This window comes from Rhipicephalus microplus, unplaced genomic scaffold (genome assembly GCF_043290135.1).
Source record: "Rhipicephalus microplus isolate Deutch F79 unplaced genomic scaffold, USDA_Rmic scaffold_307, whole genome shotgun sequence".
Taxonomy (NCBI): domain Eukaryota; kingdom Metazoa; phylum Arthropoda; class Arachnida; order Ixodida; family Ixodidae; genus Rhipicephalus; species Rhipicephalus microplus.
The window spans coordinates 5066-12500 of record NW_027464876.1 but is presented as its reverse complement, the minus strand read 5'-3'; the positions used below and the strand labels follow the sequence as shown (position 1 = coordinate 12500).

Below are 7435 nucleotides of genomic sequence, written 5' to 3'. Positions count from 1 at the left end.
TACCGTGCGTTAAAGTTGCGCGTCCGTGGCTCTCGCAGCTCTTGCGCGCCCGGTCGCAGAGAGGAGTACGCAACCTCGACCGCACTTTCCCTGCAGGCTTCCTTCCGACTCGAAGTCCTGCGGCGGTCTCAACGAGGTGCCACATCCTCAATGCAGTCGGTCGCCCCCGTTTCGGTTGGGCTCTGGCACGACGGTCGCCACCGTCTCGCCCTTGAGTGGCCGCTGTTGGCGCTCGCTGTGAGGTGTTCAGCGTGCTGTCCGTGTTGCCGACGCGGTCAAAACGAGTCGACGGCTCACGTTCCCTTGTGCGCCGAAGGCTCTCTTGATATGTGATCCGACCCTCAGACAGACGAAGCCAAGGGAAGACCCAAGGCCGCAATGTGCGTTCAAAGAATCAGTGCTCAGTGTGTCCTGCAATTCACACCAAGTCTCGCAGCTGGCTGCGTTCTTCATCGACCCGAGAACCGAGTGATCCACCGCTTAGAGTCGTGAAAAAGTGTTTGTTCAATTCCGTACAGTCAAAACCAAACGTTTCTGGCACTCGGCCAAACAGTGGCCAAGAAGGGCGCTTTTCAGCGCACGCTTGGACTCCAAAACTCTGCCGCGCCTTTTTCGGCTGCCGCAAATCGAGCAAACGGTGTGTTTCGGACGGCGTTTCGCTTTCGCTACTTGCGAGTGCTTTCGTGGTCCACCCCTCTATAAATACTCGGGAGGCGTCGAAGCCGGTTCTCCAAGCCGGACCCGTAGGTATCGTTGTGTGCTCGCTCTCATTGGCCCGCCTAACCAGAAAATGCCTGCGGTACACCCATTTGGATAAGAGTGCACGCAGATGCGGGCCTCGACGGCTACACATTTCCTCGGGCGGCCGCCTCCCGGCCTCCGTGGAGCGCGGGATGCACGGTCCCATCGACAAGCCTCTCCCGTTTTTACCGTGGCGTCGCGGTTCACCACGGCAGGCGGGTCGGTCTCCTCCGCATAAAAAGGGGGACCCCCGCTTTTTGTTCCACGAAATCGCACAAGCTTTTTTCGCATCCACGGTTTGCCACCGCACACCAAAATGCCGATCCGGCTGCCTACTTTAGCCAACAGGTGGAGCCAGGCGCGCCGTACTTGCGCGGCACTTCCCACGTCCACCGAAGTCGGTGCCAAGGACCACTTTCGGCGCCGGAGCCGCGTACGAGCCTACTCGAGGCGGAAGAACGAAGCCAGCAAGGGCCTGGCCGCAAGTGCGTTCAATTGTCGGGACGTCCAAGTCCCTCGTTCTTCCGTGCTTCCTCTTTCGGCAAGTCGTTGCGGCACCTTCCCAAAGCGCGCAGACCCGCTAATCGCGACGAGCGCGACGTGGCCGTGCCGCCTTTCCCTCGGCAGCAAGCAAAACGCCTGGCAACGTCGACGCTCCCCTAACCGCGATCTCGCACCGTGTTTCGTGTGGCGAATTCAAAAGCCGGCCGGCGCTGCTGCAACCATTACGGTCGGTACGCATACGCCGCGGAGGGCGGGACGGTCATCGGAGCGTGCGGTTCCTCCATCGAGTACTGCGCACCTCGGCCGTCGCATCGCCGTGCCATGACCGGCCGCGCGTCAACGCGAACCGGTGCCAGCGAGATCCCTCGCCTGCAAGAACCGACCGGCAGCCTCCGTCACCCGAGGACGCGGAGGCGCTTGCCGCGGACGGCGGGACGGTATGCACTGGTGCACAGCGGACCCGTCACATCGCCAGTTCCTTGACCGACCGCCGACGCTTGTGCCGTTCCTCTCGTACTTGGCAGTCGCCGCGCGATTGTCGGGTCTCGTTCTTGCACGCTCGAACGGTCGGGAGGGCACTCGGCTGGCGTTTCGGGAACGCGCAGCCTCGCCTTCTACCGACGTAACCACGACTCGCCGTTCGCGCTCCGCCGCTCCTGTTTACAGTACTAGGCGGTCCCGCAGCGGTCGGGTCGCGCATTTCGAGCGCTTCGAGCCACGGTGCAGTGGCGGGTCGAAAGCCGACCTATGAGTGCGTTGCGCCGTTTGTACCCGCGTCCGCCACCTGGCCGACCGTCCAAGGTCGCGGTGTTGGCGTCCGCTGGGCGCAACAATTTGTCACGGGGTGCCGCTCCACATTCAGGCAGCCCCGTGGGGAAAAGCCGACCCCGCGTCCAAACGGGGTCAGCGGCAGAAAGTGTCGGGCGCAGACGCAGCTGAGGCGCTCACCCTTCACAATCCGTTAATGATCCTTCCGCAGGTTCACCTACGGAAACCTTGTTACGACTTTTACTTCCTCTAAATGATCAAGTTTGGTCATCTTTCCAACAGACCGGCGCAACCGAAAGGCCGCGCCGGACATCGGTCCGAAGACCTCACTAAATCATTCAATCGGTAGTAGCGACGGGCGGTGTGTACAAAGGGCAGGGACGTAATCAACGCGAGCTTATGACTCGCGCTTACTGGGAATTCCTCGTTCAAGGGGAACAATTGCAAGCCCCTATCCCAATCACGAAAGAAGTTCCACGGGTTACCCAGTCTTTTCAGACAGGGATAAAGACACGCTGCTTCCTTCAGTGTAGCGCGCGTGCGGCCCCGGACATCTAAGGGCATCACAGACCTGTTATTGCTCTGTTTCGTGCGGCTAGGAGCCGCTTGTCCCTCTAAGAAGGTTGTAAGGTGCTGGGAACCCCGCACCTATTTAATAGGCTAGAGTCTCGTTCGTTATCGGAATTAACCAGACAAATCGCTCCACCAACTAAGAACGGCCATGCACCACCATCCACCGAATCAAGAAAGAGCTCTCAATCTGTCAATCCTCCCAGTGTCCGGGCCGGGTAAGTTTTCCCGTGTTGAGTCAAATTAAGCCGCAGGCTCCACTCCTGGTGGTGCCCTTCCGTCAATTCCTTTAAGTTTCAGCTTTGCAACCATACTTCCCCCGGAACCCAAATACTTTGGTTTCCCGGAAGCTGCCCGCCGAGTCATTTGAGTAACTCAGGCGGATCGCTGGTTGGCATCGTTTATGGTCAGAACTAGGGCGGTATCTGATCGCCTTCGAACCTCTGACTTTCGTTCTTGATCAATGAAAACATTCTTGGCAAATGCTTTCGCAGTAGTTCGTCTTGCGACGGTCCAAGAATTTCACCTCTAGCGCCGCAATACGAATGCCCCCGTCCGTCCCTCTTAATCATTACCTCGTATTCCAAAAACCAACAGAACAGAAACGAGGTCTTGTTCTATTATTCCATGCAAGTTTATTCAGGCGACTCGCCTGCGTTGAGCACTCTAATTTTTTCAAAGTAAAAGCACCGGCCATCTCGAGGCACACAATGAAGTGCACCAAGAAAGAACCGGCATGATGTTCAGTCCGAGCCGTCGCATCGGGTAGATGCACTACTCGTCTGGAACTGAGATCCAACTACGAGCTTTTTAACCGCAGCAGCTTTAGTATACGCTATTGGAGCTGGAATTACCGCGGCTGCTGGCACCAGACTTGCCCTCCAATTGATCCTCGTTAAAGGATTTAGAGTGTACTCATTTCAATTACGGGGCCTCAAAAGAGTCCCGTATTGTTATTTTTCGTCACTACCTCCCCGTGCCGGGAGTGGGTAATTTGCGCGCCTGCTGCCTTCCTTGGATGTGGTAGCCGTTTCTCAGGCTCCCTCTCCGGAATCGAACCCTGATTCTCCGTTACCCGTAACAACCATGGTAAGCAAGTAACCTACCATCGAAAGTTGATAAGGCAGACACTTGAAAGAAACGTCGCCGGCTCGTGGCCATGCGATCAGCACAAAGTTATCCAGAGTCACCACACAATACGGGCCGAAACCCGATCGATCTTGGTCTAATAAAAGCACCCGTTACCCAAAGGGCTCCAGGCTCACTGCATGTATTAGCTCTAGAATTGCCACAGTTATCCAAGTAGGAAGAAACGATCTAAGGAACCATAACTGATTTAATGAGCCATTCGCGGTTTCGCCTTATTTCGGCATGTACTTAGACATGCATGGCTTAATCTTTGAGACAAGCATATGATTACTGGCAGGATCAACCAGGTAATCGTTCGACTGCGCGTCCGTCCTCGCCTTCGGCGGGCCGGACGCAGTCTGTGTGCGGCGGAGGCCACCTTCAGGCGCCCCAACACGCTTATTTTGCACTCCGAGATGACGGCGTTCGAGCTCGCTACGGCACAACCTTCCCGAAAGACGAGTGGGAGCCGTGCGGCAAGAAGCACGTTCATGCTCGCTCTTTTTCGTTGCATCGACTCGGTCGCGCCGTGCAGGTTGCCCAAGCCCGCTGCACTGTCGGTGGACCGGCCGGAACTAGCAACGGAGCCGAGACTGCAAAGCCGCCAGACGACGGGTCACGCCCGCGTCTTCGGCGCTTTCGCATCTGAATCGCCCGAGGACGACACGGAACACACCTCGATATCGTGGTAAAACGGCACCGTCCGACAACCAGCCCCTAACGCATCAAGCGGATGAGGCTGCAGACGACTGCCGTGGATTCCCCTGGAGCAGACCCGAGGACACGCTTGACGAGGCCGAAGCCCGCCGCATATCAGACACCCGGTCGCTTTCGCGTACGCCGCTCACGAGAACCCCCACATAATAGCAGCGATAAGTACCCAGACCTCCTTGGGCACTAATACGAGCGTACTCGAGAAAATTTCACCGCGGGTGTGCCCCGAAACGTGTGGCACGTTGAGCGTGCCACAAGTCTACGTCGCTCTCAAACCCGCCGAGGTCGTAGAATTTGCGACCCTACTCACGAAATTCCCACCGAGGATACGGCCGCAAACGTACCGCACCTTGGGTAGGCCACGAGTTTGTGCAACACTACGCTGACGGCACAGCACCGAGGTCGTGCGCGCACGCACGGGAAAATTCCGCCGCGGTTTCTGCCGAAAACGTGAGGCACCACGACTCTCCGCAAGTTCGCGTCGACTGCGAAAGACCGAAGTCGTGAACGACGTGTCCGCTACTCGCCGCCGACACGCTGGACACTAAACGTACAACGACTCGACGGCGTCGTAGAGGCCCACGACGCGGTTTTCCTTAACGACGTCTCGGCGTGGCACCGACAGGTTAGAACGGCCGACCAACGTTCCCTGTCCGCCGTTCGGCTCAGTCGAAGGGCTCGGCGACTTCGGCAACGCTGCGAAGCCGCACGGTGACGCACGCCATGTCCCCATTTTTTTTTTCTTTCTGCGTCTGCCGGGGTGCCCCTATAATAGCAGCGATAAGCACCCAGACCGCCGTGGGTCGCTCGCCCCGGCTGACGTGGTTTTTCGTACTCCTGCGGCGGTCGCCGTCAAGCACGTCCAAATACGCTACTTTCGTGGGCGCATTCACGCTCTTTCGCTTCGCCGGAGTGCCAGCACTCACTCTGCCAAAAACGGCGAACATCCGAGCGGCGGTTCCCACTTTTGCGTCGGCGTCGCAAACCCCGCCCCGGCAGACGAGGTTTGCCGTACTCGTGCGACGGTGGCCGGCGGGCACGTCGAAAGACGCCGATATCGTGCGCGAATTGGCGCACCTTGGCTTCACCGGAGTGCCGCCACTGACTCCTCCAAAAACGGCGAAGATCCGAGCGGCGCTTCCCACTTTCGCATCGGCGTCCCGAACTCCGCCCCGGCTGACGCGGTTTACCGTACTCGTGCGACGGTCGCCGGCGAGCACGTGGAAAGACGCCGATATCGTGCCCGAATCGGCTCCGTTCGGCTTCGCCGGAGTGCCAGCACTGGCTCGGCGAAAGACGACGAACATCCGAGCGACGGTTCTCACTATTGCGTACGCGTCGCAAACCCCGCCCCGGCAGACGCACTTTGCCGTACTCGTGCGACGGTCGCCGGCGAGCACGTAGAAAGACGCCGATATCGTGCCGGAATCGGCCCCGTTTGGCTTCGCCGGAGTGCCAGCACTCACTCGGCCACAAACGGCGAACATCCGAGCGGCGGTTCCCACTTAGCCGTCGGCGTCCCGAACTCCGCCCCGGCAGACGCGGTTGCCGAGCTCGTGCGACTAGCGACCGCGAAGCCGTCTCGCGACGCCGCTTTCGTGCGCGGCTCCCACTGCGACCTGGGTCACCCGAGGTCGACGAGCAAGAAAGAATGTCGAAAAAAAATTTTTTTTTTTTTGCGTCTGCCGGGGTGCCCCTATAATAGCAGCGATAAGCACCCAGACCGCCATGGGTCGCTCGCCCCGGCTGACGTGGTTTTTCGTTTTCCTGCGGTGGTCGTCGTCAAGCACGTCCAAACACGCCACTTTCGTGGGCGCATTCGCGCTCTTTCGCTTCGCCGGAGTGCCAGCACTCACTCTGCCAAAAACGGCGAACATCCTAGTGGCGGTTCCCACTTTTGCGTCGGCGTCGCCAACCCCGCCCCGGCATACGCGGTTTGCCGTACTCGTGCGGCGGTGGCCGGCGGGCACGTCGAAAGACACCGATATCGTGCGCGAGTCGATGCTTCTTGGTCTCGCAGGAGGGCCGCCACTCACTCCTGCAAAAACGGCGAAGATCCGAGCGGCGCTTCCCACTTTTTCGTCGGCATCGCAAACCTCGCCCCGGCAGACGCGCTTTGCCGTACTCGTGCGACGGTCGCCGGCGAGCACGTCGAAATACGCCGATATCGTGCCCGAATCGGCCCCGTTTCGCTTCGCCGGAGTGCCAGCACTCACTCGGCCAAAAACGGCGAACATCCGAGCAGCGGTACCCACTTAGCCGTCGGCATCCCGAACTCCGCGCCGGCTGACGCGGTTGCCGAGCTCGTGCGACTAGCGACCGCGAACGCGTCTCGCGACGCCGCTTTCGTGCGCGGCTCCCATTGCGACCTGGGTTACCCGAGCTCGACCAGCAAAAAAGAAGGTCGAAAAAAAATTTTTTTTTTCTGCGTCTGCCGGGGTGCCCCTATAATAGCAGCGATAAGCACCCAGACCGCCGTGGGTCGCTCGCCCCGGCTGACGTGGTTTTTCGTACTCCTGCAGCGGTCGCCGTCAAGCACGTCCAAATACGCCACTTTCGTGGGCGCTTTCGCGCTCTTTCGCGTCGCCGGTGTGCCAGCACTCACTCTGCCAAAAACGGCGAACATCCTAGTGGCGGTTCCCACTTTTGCGTCGGCGTCGCCAACCCCGCCCCGGCATACGCGGTTTGCCGTACTCGTGCGGCGGTGGCCGGCGGGCACGTCGAAAGACACCGATATCGTGCGCGAGTCGATGCTTCTTGGTCTCGCAGGAGGGCCGCCACTCACTCCTGCAAAAACGGCGAAGATCCGAGCGGCGCTTCCCACTTTTTCGTCGGCATCGCAAACCTCGCCCCGGCAGACGCGCTTTGCCGTACTCGTGCGACGGTCGCCGGCGAGCACGTCGAAATACGCCGATATCGTGCCCGAATCGGCCCCGTTTCGCTTCGCCGGAGTGCCAGCACTCACTCGGCCAAAAACGGCGAACATCCGAGCAGCGGTACCCACTTAGCC

At 59.5% G+C, this 7435-nt stretch overlaps 2 non-coding genes across 2 annotated transcripts; both read right to left on the bottom strand.

The window, feature by feature from the left end:
* Window positions 1–335: 335 nt before the first annotated feature.
* LOC142793547 (5.8S ribosomal RNA) lies at window positions 336–488 on the bottom strand. Its single transcript, XR_012891625.1, has one exon. It is a non-coding gene; the product is annotated as a 5.8S ribosomal RNA (ribosomal RNA).
* A 1719-nt stretch (window positions 489–2207) lies between these two features.
* LOC142793552 (small subunit ribosomal RNA) lies at window positions 2208–4022 on the bottom strand. Its single transcript, XR_012891630.1, has one exon. It is a non-coding gene; the product is annotated as a small subunit ribosomal RNA (ribosomal RNA).
* Between the last annotated feature and the right edge of the window lie 3413 nt (window positions 4023–7435).